The following is a 14,495-nucleotide window of genomic DNA, read 5'->3' as shown; positions in this document are numbered from 1 at the left end:
AAAGGATCATCTGTGATCTCATGGAGTTTTACTGGCAGACTGCTCTGCCTAGAGAATACAGATGTTAGAGCTGGGAGAGGTTACTGCAGTCTGAAACTACAAACATTTTCCTATAAAGTGATATCATACATGATTGGTGAGCCAGATGTGTGCAGTAGACTTTTAGAAAGATGCACATCAGTCTTTGTAACCTGGGCTTCTAGAGCACTATAAGCAACCAAAATGCCTTCATCAGAAAGCAGCTTCTGGTATGTATTTTACCTGTTTTTCAATCCCAGTGGGCCGTGACTCATTTTTTCCCTCCTTTGTTTTGGCTTGACTATTGTATTGCACCATATTCAAAGAGATACCTTTACATTAAATTGATTACACTTGAAAAAAATGGAAAATTGTTGCCAGTTTTCTTTGTACAGTGTTTATTATGAATTTATACAGAGTTTTGAATATGCAGATTCCTTCCCCGTCTTCTTTGCTGCTTGTTAGTTTAGGCAGATTCCTATCAGACGGCTCTGGTGGCTCTAGTTGATTGCCTTTGCCTGAACGTAGGCAAAGGCCATGCTTCATTGTTGCTCCTCCTGGATCTATCTGTAGTCTGTAGCTTTCGACACAGTGTCCCCTGCCATCCTGTTGAGACATTTGGAGGCAGAGGTAAGTATCAGGCGATGTGCCTTGGACTGGTTTAAATTGTTCCTCATGAGATGGACACAAAAGGTTGCTATTGGAGACCTGCTATCTTTAGTGTGGGAATTATTTTGTGGGGTTCCACAAGACACAGCTTCTAAGTAAAGCCTTTACGAGAACTCATTTGTAGGAATTAGATGTCATCAATATGCAGAGGAAACCGAGCTCTATATCTCATTAATCAAATCCCCTGGTGATGCAGTAGAGATACTAAGTTGCTGCCTGACAGCTGTGGTCAAGGGGCTGAAAGTAAACAAACTGAAATTGAACCCAGACGAGATGGAAATGAAAAAAGCAGAGATCTTAGAAAAGCAGCAATCTTGAAGGTCAGTGTGGTTCCAACCTTTGATGGATTCAGTAGACCCTGGCTGATTTGATGGATTCAGTAGACCCTAGCCTAGGGGTCATACTAGACCCAGCACTGTTGCTATAGAAACAATTAAATGCAGCTGCAAAAAAGGCCTTCTTCCAACTCAGACAAGCCTGGAAGATCACCCCCTACCTTGACATGGCCAGTCTAGCTACCTGGATTTGTGGGACTGTAACATCGAGATTAGTCTACAGTAATGCACTCTACATAGATCTTCCCTCAAGGTCTCCAGCTGGTGCAGAATGCTGAAGCTTGTTTACTCTCAGGAGCTAGATGGAGCATGCATATCACTCCCACTCAGCAGTCACTTTATTGGCTTCCCATTCAAGGTCATGACTATCACATTCAAAGCCTTTTATGGCCTTGGCCCATTGTATCTGTGCAATCACCTCTTCCCCATGTTATGCCATGGAAGCTTTGCTCATTTGGGCATGGCCTTCTGCAGTTGGGCAAAAACCAACAGCTGCCTGCACACATGCTTTCTCTGAGATTATACGCTATGCTAATGGGTACTGTCTGCTGATGCACCTACTAAGGAGTTTCCACATTGCAAAACCTGCCATATAAACTTGTTCTCAAGTTTTCTGCTACTGTACCCTATTGTGCCTGTCCTAGCTGTTGATTATATTGTATTTCACTTGCACTGTTTAATTCACCTTGGATCTCAGTGAGAAAGCTGGAGTATAACTAAATAAATAAGCTTCTAGTTGCAAGGTGGCTGTGTAATAACAATATCCTAATGCGAACCACTCAACTAGGAAGGAGATCCCAATTAGAGCTATATAGTCTGGTTATAATAACTAAGCAAAATCCAATCTGAATAGCATTCATACCTCATTTAGTTAATTCCATTCAGTTAGGTCAACTGTAATTATAATAACAAGCATCAGAAAATGGTTTAAACTTTTTTAGCATGGCTGAAAAATCAGAGATATATTGATTTATTAGAAACTTCATTTGACTTTTTATTTTTAGGAAATTGCAGCTTTGTTTTTTAAAAAAACATTGCGTGCTGATACTCGGTGGATAAATCAGGCTATGGTTAGTACATTGTTTAACATGGGTATATCTTTTTTACATTTTAAATAATTAAAAATGATGCTGATTACTTCATTTCTTATTTGCACATTTCAGGTTTTTTATACTAAGCCTATCAAGCATCACTGGCTGGGCAGGATCCAATAAGATACTGACCATTTACCTGTATTTCTGATCTTTCAACTTTGTATGTATTGTTTATGTGGTTTTAAATATATTTTTCATATAGGAATAGCTGCACTTAGAGAATTTTGTTAAAGTGACCACAGAAAAACAAAGAAGAGATAGTGGGTTTGGTCCATTGATTATTATCAGTGAGAGTGTTTTATTAGTTATGAATATTTTATTTATTTATTAAAGGATATTTAACATGGTTAGAATCTGATTTGTATATATGTCTCCCCGCCCAGCCTCTATAGCTTCTCTGTCTCCTCCTGTCTCCTTCTATACGAAGCACACAACTTTTGTTTTGCAACAGTTGCTTGTTAGTAGAAGGGATTAGAGAACCTGCAATCATTTCCTCCAGCCTATCAGCTTTAACAGTGCTAGAGAAAGGGTCCAAAACAGGCAAGTATCCTTTTGTTGTTCTTAGTCCCCTAGGCCAAGACCAATATGTTTAACATGAGGATTACATGACTAATAGAACTAAGAACTAAGAATTTGTTCTAAGCGAATCTTCTCAGAATCCTATTTTGATCTATTCAATGGGATTTATTCCCAGGACAGGATTCTTAGAATTGCACTGTAATGAGTTGAGATACATAGGCCTCTAAACAGTGACAATAAAGCTTTTTGAAGAAAATCATGACACCATGCTGAGGAAGTCTAGCCTTCTGAACATGGTGCCTGCATGAACCAGTGAGGAAAAAAAAACAGCATTCAGCTCCAGCTTGACTTTGAATTTTGTGTTTGCAGCTGTTAACATGATCAAGGGAATCTTAACTCCAGACCTCTCAGCAGGATTGCAGCATTGTGTTTTGTGTTACACTGACAGAAAACTATGCACAGTAATCAGCAGATAAATTTTAATATAAATGTGGGCTTAATTATTAGGGTCCAGAAATAGAAAATATCATGACTCTATCTTCTTACAGCCCCTTCTTAATATTTAACTAGATATAGGTTGGGATCAGAGATGGGCATGAACCAAAATATGAACCAAAATTAAGCGTGAACCAGGCCGGTTCATGGTTTGCGAACCACGGTTCGTCAGATCCCATTTCTGATGAACCACCATGAATGTTTAGGCTGGTTTGTTTGGTTCATTTTTTGGTTCGTCACTGCAGACAGCCTCGTGCCAATCAATCAGTTTCCTAGGCATCAGGGGATGGACTTCCTGCAGACCTTCTGCTGACCCGGAAATGAACTTCTGCTGGCCCAGAAGTGACCTTCTGTTGACCCAGAAGTGACAATTTTCTGACCTGGATGTGATGTTTTCATGAACCAAACAAACCGGTTCGCGAACCAAGGGCGGGTTCATGAAAGTTCGTGGTTCGTGAAATTTGATGAACCACGAACCATATGTTTCGGGTTTTTTCTAGTTCATGCCCATCTCTAATTGGGATATGTCTTATTTAGAAAAACTCCCTACATATCCTCGAATGACTGCAGCATAAAGTCCAGTGTGTACAGGGCAATGTACCCTTTACTGTGAGTGAACAGGATATCAGTGTGGTTCTGTAGGTATAGGAAACTTATTTCACTAATCAGTTTTCCACTGATCTAATGAGGGTGAACCCAATACCAACTGTTTCCCTTGCCTAATTACCAACTTGGCCACCAGTTACTGTTAATGAGGTTGTGCCCCTCAGAGGATGGCTGTACTGGAGCAAAGCCCCTGGATCCCCACCTGATTCCCAATGAATTGTTTAAGGTGAATCTGCTATGGTGAGCTAAAATCTTAGCACCTCTTTTTACACATATAAATTATCTTGGTAAAAATCCCAGTCCATGAAACATTCCATAATAGCCTCAGTTTTTTTTAAAGGGCTAAAGATTTGATCCTACATGTTATCGACCAATTAGTTTGCTTTCCTTTTTAGGTAAGCTTTATACTTCATGTTTATATTTAAAGCTTTTGAATTGGGAAGTTCTGGGCTGGGAACAAATAGGGTTCAGAAGAGGTTCATCCACATTAGATCATTGTTTAGTGCTCTGTCACCTAGTTAAGAAATATACCTGCTTAGGTGGACATCATTTTGCAGGGTTTATGGACTGTATGGTGGCTTTTTATTCAATTTGTAGAGTGAGATTATGGGCCAAATTAGCTAATACAAATATAGACAGATGACTTTTGTGACTTATCCAGAAATTTCATACTGGTCTTACTGCCCAGGTTTGTTGCAGCCCAGAAGGCTATTTTAGTCTGGACTATTTAAAATAGATAAAGAAGTGGGGCAAGGATGCTTCTAGCCCCCATTTTATTTTATCTATATATAAATGATATCTCCAAATTTTGATGAGTCCACTCGTCTGCCTAAACTGGCCAAGTTTAGTGTCTCTATTGTACTGCATGCTTATGATGTGGTCCTTTCTCACACCAACATGGGGCTTCAAAGATCATTAAGAACTTTTTCACAGTATTGCTCCAAGGAGGGATTGCAGATTAATTATAACTAAGTGCAGGATAACTATGAAGAGACTGTGCCCAGAAGGATTACAAGTATTCCAGGAAACTTGAACAACACTCTGGATACTCAAAAATATCCAAAAAATACAGATAAGGTATTTTTCAGATATACACTCAAATCTGAAATGTCTGAATGCACATCCCTAGTCACAAGCCATCTCTCTTGTTGACATAATTCTTTCAGGAGATGGGTGCACCCACAGCAAGGCTTCTAAGGATGACCTCTTCATATGGCTTTAAGAGCACATTATCTACTATTATGCATTGATTCCATTCTTCTTTTATGGAACTCGGGTGAGCTTATACGGTTCTCTTCTTTTCCCTTTTATCTTCTCAACAACCCATTGAGGTGGGTTAGGCTAAGAGACAGTGAGTAGTCAGTAAGATTTATGGCTAAGTGAGAATTAAAACCAGATCTTTCCAGTCCTAGCACAACAATCGGATCACTAAACTACACTGGCTGGCTACGCCCACACAACACCCACAATAAGCCAAGATGAACTTTCTGGAAATAATTGGTTATGTTTAAGCAATAGAAGGATACTTGAAAGAGTATTTAGGCTTCCAGGATGTCTAATATCTCAAAACACTTCATTTTAAGGCAAAATTTTCATACGGAAAATATCCTTGTAAATAATATGAGGAAAGCTGGGTCCCGGTGGGACTCTTTAAAAAGTAATTACTTTTCCTCCCATGACCTTGGTTTGATCTTATAGAATCCAAAGTGTTTGTATTTGAAATGTGTAACACTCTGGCAAAAGAACTGTATACTGGAACAGTGTTTAAATAGGACACAAGAACAGGTTTGTATGTCCTGAGGGAACGTATTATTAGTAATGCTTTTGCAACCATTCACTTTCTTGTTGCCCATTTTCTGGGCTTGCTTCTGTCTGAAGAGTGTTTTCAAGTTGGCTCAAGTTAGATTGGCCCATTAGCAGATGCTAAAGGTCATCTAACAACTTGCCACATAATATATTCTCTCATGTGCTATAATTGGTGTATGATTTGATCTGTTGAAATAGTACTTGGACTATCAATACACCTTTGAATCCCTGGGCCAGGATTCAAAATGGCAGGCAGGCAACCACATTCCATGCATGCACATTCCATCAGAATACTTTAAAGAAAAACACTGCTATGTGTGAGGGGCGTTTTTTTCCCCTGGCATCAATGTAAATTTTCATGCCTAACCTTTGGGGTTCTTTTTTATTTATTTGAGAGCGAAATGTTTGAAAGCTCTAAGGACAGTTTTTGAAATGCAAAGTCTTTGGGGAGATGTACTTCATACTGTACAAGACATGTGCTAGACCACACTACTTTAAACAAAATAAACAAATGGTTATAAATGTCTTTTCATGTCAGTAAATGGGGATATTTATGAATATTTGGGTATTTTTAGTGAAAACTGTGAGTTCACTACATTAATCTAAGAGGTTTTTGGATCTCTGATTAGTAAGGATGGCACAATGTATTGAATGTTGGGGCAGAAATTTTTCTCTTGAGTCTTCAAATGACAAAAAGCTAGCAAGAATCACTTTTTCAAAAGAACAGCTGAAATATATTTTCATATCTGCAACTCTGCTGATTGTCCTGGACCTCTCAGTTTTCAGTATCATTGATCATTGTCTCCTTCTGGGCCTCCATTTTGGACTGGAACTGGGAGGCACTGTTTTACAGTGGTTCCTGTCCTACCTGGAAGGTAAGTTTCAGAAGGTGGTGCTAGGTGACTATTGCTCAGCCCCTTGACTTTTGGCCTATGGAGTCTTGTAAGGTCCATCTTAGCCCCTATGCTCTTTAACATCTACATGAAACTGCTGGGTGAGGTCTTCAGGAGATTTTGGCTTGGTTTTCACAGCATGTGGATGACACTCAGCTGTATCTCACACTTCCAGCCAATCCCAGGGAGGCTATAGAAACCTTAAACCTGTGCCCGGAGGGCAGTTTTGCAGTGGATGCAGGCTAACATACTGAAGCTTAATCCCAATAAGACAGAAGTGCTACTGGTGAGCAGAAGGTTGTCTGACCCGGGATTTAAGATAGTACCTGATCTGGATGGGATTGCACTCCCCTTGAAGGAACAGGTACATAGTTTGGGGGTGCTCTTGGACCCAGGCCTACTGCTGGATAAGCAGGTGGCAGCTGTGGCCTGTTGTGCCTTTTACCAGCTTTGTCTGGTTAGCCAGCTGCATCTCTTCCTGGGCAGAAAACATCTGGCCACTGTGGTGCATGCCCTGGTTATATCTAAATTAGATTACTACAATGCGCTGTATGTGGCACTGCCCTTGAAAAGAGTTTGGAAAATTCAATTGGTGCAGAATGCTGCAGCCAGAGCATTGACTGGAGTGGGTCATAGGGACCATGTCACTCCAGTCTTGGCCCATTTACATTGGTTCCCAATTTGTTTCTGGGCTATTCAACATGCTGGTGCTGACCTTTAAAGCCCTATATGGTTTCAGACCAGCATATCTGAAGGACCACCTACTTTCTTACGAGCCAATCCAACCGCTGTAGTCATCTTCAGAGGCCCTGCTTTGGGTGCCCCTGTTTTCTGAGATTAGATTGGTAACAACCCAGAAGAGGGCCTTCTCGGTTATGGCAGCAAAATCTGGACCCCTTTTCTGAGAGAGAGTTTTCTGTCTCTTTCTGTTACCATCTTCCACCAGTGGGTGAAGGTCTTTTTTCATTTAGCATACCCTCAGTAATCCTTCCTTCACACCCAATGGTTTAATTGTTTAAAATGTTTAATTGTTGGTTTTATGTCTTTGTATGCTTTTAAAGCTTTGGTTTTAACTGCTTTAATGATGCATTTTGATTGGTTTTAATGGTTTTATAATGTGGTTTTAGTATGTATTTTTTAATTTGTTAGCTGACTTGGTGGGCTTTGTAAGGGTAGAAAGGCAGGATAGAGAGCTGCTGTAGCATTGTGGTTAAGTGGTTGGGTTGTGAATCATCATTCTGCTGGTTTGAATCTCACTACTGCCAAGAGCTCAGCAGATAACCTTGGATAAGCCATTCTTCTCAGCCTCTGCTTCTCAGCTGTATTGTGGGGATAATAATAACACTGACTTTGTTCACCACTCTGAATGGGCACTAAACGATCTAGAAGAGTGGTATATAAGCATAATCATTATTATATACATTATTAAATACCTTAAATGTATATTTTTGGCTCTGTGAGAAAATCATACTGATATTAAGGATATATGGAAAACAAAATGATAATTTATCTTAATTTAAGATATTTTGATTGGCTCTAAAGGGATGGGTATCACCTTGAGGATTTCAACAAACATGAGAAGGAGAAATTAGGGAGAAAAGACAGCAAGAAATACACCTTTCATTATAAGTATGCACAATCACATATCTTGTAGAATATAGCAAGATGAGGAATAAATTGTAAAATAAGCTTTCTTCTAACAATATTATTATGTCTCAATTACCGGCAGCAAAATACGTATTGAGTAGTACACTAGTAAAGATGCTTTCCTGGGAGTAAGTGCCACTTAAGTAGGATTCTGAGTAGACATGTTCAGATGGCACTGCAAAGGACTTTTGTATATTATGTATCTTTCATTATGTAAGGTTTTTCATCATTTCTTTATTTAATATTTAGGGATTGTGAGTGTGTTAGGTGCTGTCAACTCACCTCCAACCTATGGCAACCCTTTAGGGATTATAACTTATAAAATCTTTTTAAAAATAGTAGCTGCGTAGAGCCTTAAATCAGAGCTTCTGTGTCGAGAGGGAAATCTCAGAGCAAATCTGGGTGTGGAGCCAGAGGGCAAAGTCCAATGTGTTTTGATGGGTATGTAGACTGAGCTCAGAAGTTTTTGTAAGGCCCTGCAATGTGGATCCTCCTTTTTCCTCTTCTTGAAGATGGGGACAATATTTGCCCAAGACCAATATTCTGGCACCTCACCTGTTCTCTATCAATTCTTAAAGATGATAGACAGATGCTCTGAAATTACATCACCAAATTCCTTTAGTATCCTAGGCTGCAATTCATTTGGCCCTGAGAACTTGATTTCATTTAATGAAGCTAGATGTTTATGTACCACTTCTATGCTTATGCTAGGCTGCAACTCCTTTCCTTCATCTTGTGTTCCCTTTTTGTCAGTTTGAGCACAGTTTCCCTTGCAAGAGAAGATCAAGGCAACATATTAATTGAGGAGTTCTGCATCTCTTTATCACGTTAATATTTCACTTTCCTCACCCTGCAGTAGCCCGACCACTTCTTTGTTGTTTATCTTGCTCCAAACATAACCAAAGAACCTTTTTTGTTATGTTTAGCATCTTTTACTAACCTGAGCTCATACTGAGCTTTAGCTTTTTTAACATTCTCCCTACAAGCAACTGGCTATTTGTTTATATTCATCCTTGATTATATGGCCTTCCTTCCATTTCCTAAATGTGTCCTTTTTAATTCTTAGATCTTGAGAAAGCTGTTTATGGAGCTCCTTCAGGTTCTCCCAATTCTCAACAGATTCTTGCCATGGCTCCTTCAGGTTCTCCCTATTTTTATTATCTTTGGAATTGTTTGTGTTTGTGCCTTCAATATCTCACTTTTAAGCAACTCCCCTGCATCTTGAACTCTCTTCTCCTTTAGTATTTCTGAACATTACCCAGCATAACTTTGAGCTTTTAAAATTAGCTTTTCCAAAATCCAACCAATGTTTGACTATGTTCAGCTTTTCCCCAAGATCAAATAATAAAATTACATGGTCACTACTAGACATGGACACGAACGGGAAAAAAACAACAACAAGCTGTTCGTTGCCATCCACGAACAATGAACAGTAACAGACACGACCCTGTTTACAAACATGTTCGTTGTTTGATGTTCATGGCCCTTTAAAGATCCCTTTAAACTATCCACTGGCAGATGGCAGGGGGGATTCCCCCCTGCCACCTGCCAGCAGATAGTTTAAAGGGCCCTTTCCTGCCACATGCAAGGGGCAGGGCCCTTTAAATATTCCACAAACTGACCTTCCCAATGTCCAATACCCACCAAATTTGCAGGGGACATAGTCCTCACTGTCCTCCAAAGACCCCCCAAGTTTCAGAGAGATTGCACCCCAGGAAGGGCATGATCCATGGCCCCCCCTTGTCATTTTCTCTTCACAGTGGCAAAAACAGGACTGTCTGCTGGAAGCTACTTTGAGGGGTTACAAACTGAGCTTCCCAATGTCCAATACCCACCAAATTTGCAGGGAACATAGTTCTCACTGTCCTCCAAAGACCCTCCAAGTTTCAGAGAGATTGGACCCCGGGAAAGGGGTGCAATTGCTGTAATTTTCTCTTCACAGTGGCAAAAATGAGACTCTCTGCTGGAAGTACTTTGAAGGGTTAAAGCCAGAAGGAAAGCCAGAAGGAGTTCAGACAGAGTTCAGTCCCTGCCTCCAATGGGGCCTCACGAACAGCTTGTTCACAAACAGACGAATGGCCTGTTTGTGGGTTTTTTCCATTCGTAATGCTGTTCGTGCCCATATCTAGTCACTACTCCCCATGGTACCCACTACTTTTACCTCATCAACCAGTTCTTCCCTGTTGGTGAGAATCAGGTCCAAGATAGCAGACACTCTTGTTTCGTTCTCCACCTTCTGGTAGAAGAAGTTGTCAGCAAGACAAGTCAGGAATTTCTTAGACCTTACATTTTTAGCAGAGTTTGACTTCCAACAGAAACCAAAGTAATTGAGCTAACTATATCAAAAAGAGTCCAGTAGCGCCTTTAAGACTAACCAATTTTATTGTAGCATAAGCTTTCGAGAATCAAGTTCTCTTCGTCAGATGCATGGTACAGAAACTTGATCAGTTTCTGTACCATGCATCTGACGAAGAGAACTTGATTCTCGAAAGCTTATGCTACAATAAAATTGGTTAGTCTTAAAGGTGCTACTGGACTCTTTTTGATTTTGCTACCACAGACTAACACGGCTAACTCCTCTGCATCTATGAGCTAACTATTGCATCAATTGAACTAACATGGCTACCAAACTGAAATTTTATTTTACTAGCAGCAACTTCAAATTTTCTTTCAGGAAAGAAAAGTGAGGTACAAGTGACTTTAAAGAAATAATTATGTACCTTCATGCTGTACATGCTGAAATGTTTGAGCAACTGCCTGTTTATTTGAATGATTTTCCCATGAAGTAACTCTTCGATTTGAGGGGGAAATTAGGTATTCCTACCAGGAGTCAAAGACCACATTCAGAGAGGATTACACGCATGTTTTCAAAAAGTGTTAATGTGTTAATCTGTTGGTTACTTGATCCGGGCAAAATGCCACGATGTTCCACATGAGCAAAATACCATATTGTTGGAAGTTTCATATAAATATTACCCACTGTGTTTCCATATTTGAAGTGTTGCACTTGTCTATTAAAATCAACATGATAGAATAGGTGTCTGGAGATAAGCACAGTTATTACATTAAACTCACAATAAAACACAATTTTAATAAATAAAATATTTCATTTGCTACATATGAATATTTCAGCCCTGCCTTGCGGCAGTCAAAACACATTTGACCATCGTGTCCAATAATGTTAGTCTCTCAGCACTGTACAGTATCCAAAAACAAAACAGAGAGCATGGGAGGCAACACACCAGGCTATGAAGAAGGATATTGATTTACAGTGAAAAAGGCCTCACACCAAATAAAAAGCTCATTCATTATGAAAACATCCAGATTTATACAGTACCCCTGACTCAGTTAAAGAGAGAAAAATTGCTTATTGAAGAAAAGGAATTTGGGCAAGTCTAGAGACCACACAGACTGCATCTTTTCATTTTAGTTGTATCACTGGATAAATCATAAAGTTAGCTGCATACAAAGGCTTTAAGTTAATGTTATTGGTGGTACTGGAATGAAATGACTAGGCTTGAAAATGTGGGGACTAGCCTTTTTTATCTGTGAAAGTGAACTTGTCTTTTTGCATTGTGGTTACAGACCTCTTGGTTCATAGCAGGATTTAAAACTGCTTGGAAAATAGCCTTTTGGGGTGACTTTCCTGCCTTTTTCACAAGCAGAAAACCTGGTTGAATCCAGCCCTATGCATTATGCTTATGCATATATTCAGTACTTTAAAGCTACGTTTGTGTTGGTATGCCAAAAGAACTTGAGGGCAGGAACTGCACTGTCAGAAGTCAGCATGTATAAGATTTTAGACTACCTTCCAGTTAACATACACTGAATAGCTCAGTGAACAGGACCTTAACCATGTTACTTCACACATATTGCAAATACATTTAAAGAAGAACTGTTTGTAACTTTCATTGTTGCTGAGGAAAGAATTTTTGAGACACAATTTTAACATCAATGAGATTGGGCCAGAATACAGTAAAACAGTATATTCTACTCAGTGAACTAGTTTGAATCTTACCTCAGACATCAACTCAATGGATACCTTCATCAAATAATGAAGGTCTTAGGATATCGTAGAAAGGCATATAGTTAATGAACTAAGCAGGCCTTGGTCTTTCCAGTGCTAAGATGCAGACCACCTGGGCATAACATATTTTTTGCAAGGAATTGAAGAATGGAAGAAATGAGAGAGAGAAAGGCAATGTTTTCCCTCCATTCCTGTTGCATATTGGGGTTAATAATACCGATCTGCAACCTGGCTACTGCAAAGTTTAATGAAATCATGTATGTGAAGACCACAAAGAATTTAGAAGAAGCAAAAAGGCCAGTTGTCTAGGTAATTTTATCATGAAAGTAATAGTGTGCAAATTACTCTCTATAAATATAATAAAGTAACATAGTGCTTTATACAAAATCCTTAAACAAACATAAATACAGCAGACATGTATATGAAAGACATTACACTAAATGAAAACATGAAGGTAAAGTGCATATGCAACAACCATACAAGCCGCCAATATTCTATACAACATCAATTACTTATAAATCAACCATGTAATCTTGATAATGCAACAGGTGCAGGAAGAGAATCAAAAGTAGGGAAAACGTCCAAAAGGTCCCATAATTACAGGTGAGTTGATTAATGTTATTCTCTTTTGTTTATCTTTGTAGGTAGTGCCTGTCAAATCAGAACGTCAGAAAGATGTTGCTCGCCTGCCCAACATGCAAGGCTGGCAAAGGAAACCTGATGTTTCATCATATGACTTCCTTGGGGGCAGTTAAAGGATCCACCAAGAATGCAATTTCACGATACAGTTTCTTACAGCACCCGTGAGTGGCTGCCGTTGATGACACTTTGCAGGCCTACTCAGGATCGCTCTCTTAATGTGTTACATAGCGGAATGCCATCAGTTTATTGATGAAATCACATTTAAAAGCTTCAGATGATCTTGTTAAGAGGCCTAACATAGATATTAAACATGGGAGATAATATAGAGCCTTGTGGCACATCCCCCATGTAGCTCCCAAGGGGGTAATTCAGCCACTTCTACTGCAACCTTTTGTGACCAGTCTAATAAAAAGAACTAAAGCCATGTCAACACTGCTCCATTCACACCCATGTCACTTTCCAGGTACCTTAGCAGTATGGCGTGCCCCAATGTATCAAAGACTGCTCACAGATCTAAAAACAACAAATGGAGATGTGTTCCTTTCATTCACCTGAAGATGAAGATCATCTATCAGTGCCATTAGAGCCATCTCTGCCTCCAAACCAGGCCTGAAGTCAAACTATAAGGCATCAAGGGCAAGTATATCATCCTGGGAGTTGCTCTATCAGTGTAAACACGAAATGTCAAAAAGCACGGATACATAAGAGAAATTTTAAAATCATGTCAAATCAGTCTATCTTGGAAACATGCCATTTACAACAATTAGGTTGCATCCTATGGCTGCATTAATCCAGATTAATTTCCAGTTTGTTAAGCATTCGAATCAGGGTACAATTATAGCATAATTCTGTAGCAGTGCCATCTTTAATCCCATAGCAATATGTTTTGTAACCTGAAACTAAATTTCCTTACTATTTTTTTATCCCAAAGTGTGATGTTATATTTCAAGAATGTGTCAACTGAAACTTACTTTAAAAATACTGTTAATAGAAATGTTATCAAGCAATTATAAAGTGATTTAAATTTACTTTTTCTCCTCTGCATTTCTGAAAAAAGAAATTAATACATAAATCCCTGTCAAATATATGTAAAAGCACTACATTCTGGTATATTGCCAACATATTCAATAACAAGGATTTAAAAGTTAATAGTCTAGAAGATTAGAAACTGGGGTCCGTTACAAATCCGTGCAAAATAATTTCTTTACATTAAGATGTAACAGCTGAAATGAATAAAGTATTTTCTTAATTTTGTTTTCATTTAGCTATAATTGAACTTTTGGCATAGAGGCCAAAGATGGTTGGGAAATGCCATTACTTAGTAAAAGAAAAAAAAATTAAAGGAAATTATTGTTATAGTTTATCCTGGAGGAAAAGAAGTAAAATTCTGTCTTTTAAAATATTATATACTTTCTTGACTATAAATGCACTTAATATTTTAGGGCCATAGAACAAATGTATAGGAAAAAATTCAAATGACAATTCTTTCCAAAGATAACAATATTAGTGCAGGTCATCAGCTAATGTGCAACATAAAACAATAATCTGGAGATTTCCAGGATGGGCCTGTGTGCATATGCAGCGAGTTTTGTTCTTCTCAAACTCCACACTCCCGTCATGGTTAACAAAAGCATTTTATGGGAAACAAAGACACCTAGCTAGTTTCTGTAAAAAGGGAAGGGGAGGAGAGAAAGAACCCTTTAAATAATCCTAATATAAAGATATTACATTTATTAATCAGTAG

At 38.8% G+C, this 14,495-nt stretch overlaps 1 long non-coding RNA gene across 1 annotated transcript; it reads left to right on the top strand.

The window, feature by feature from the left end:
• Positions 1-204: 204 nt before the first annotated feature.
• Positions 205-13,934, top strand: LOC129341343 (uncharacterized). Its single transcript, XR_008598121.1, has 3 exons — positions 205-248; positions 9,149-9,223; positions 12,754-13,934. It is a non-coding gene; the product is annotated as an uncharacterized LOC129341343 (long non-coding RNA).
• The last annotated feature ends 561 nt before the right edge of the window (positions 13,935-14,495 follow it).

This window comes from Eublepharis macularius, chromosome 1 (assembly GCF_028583425.1).
Source record: "Eublepharis macularius isolate TG4126 chromosome 1, MPM_Emac_v1.0, whole genome shotgun sequence".
NCBI lineage: Eukaryota > Metazoa > Chordata > Lepidosauria > Squamata > Eublepharidae > Eublepharis > Eublepharis macularius.
This window is presented reverse-complemented; position numbering and strand designations above follow the sequence as displayed.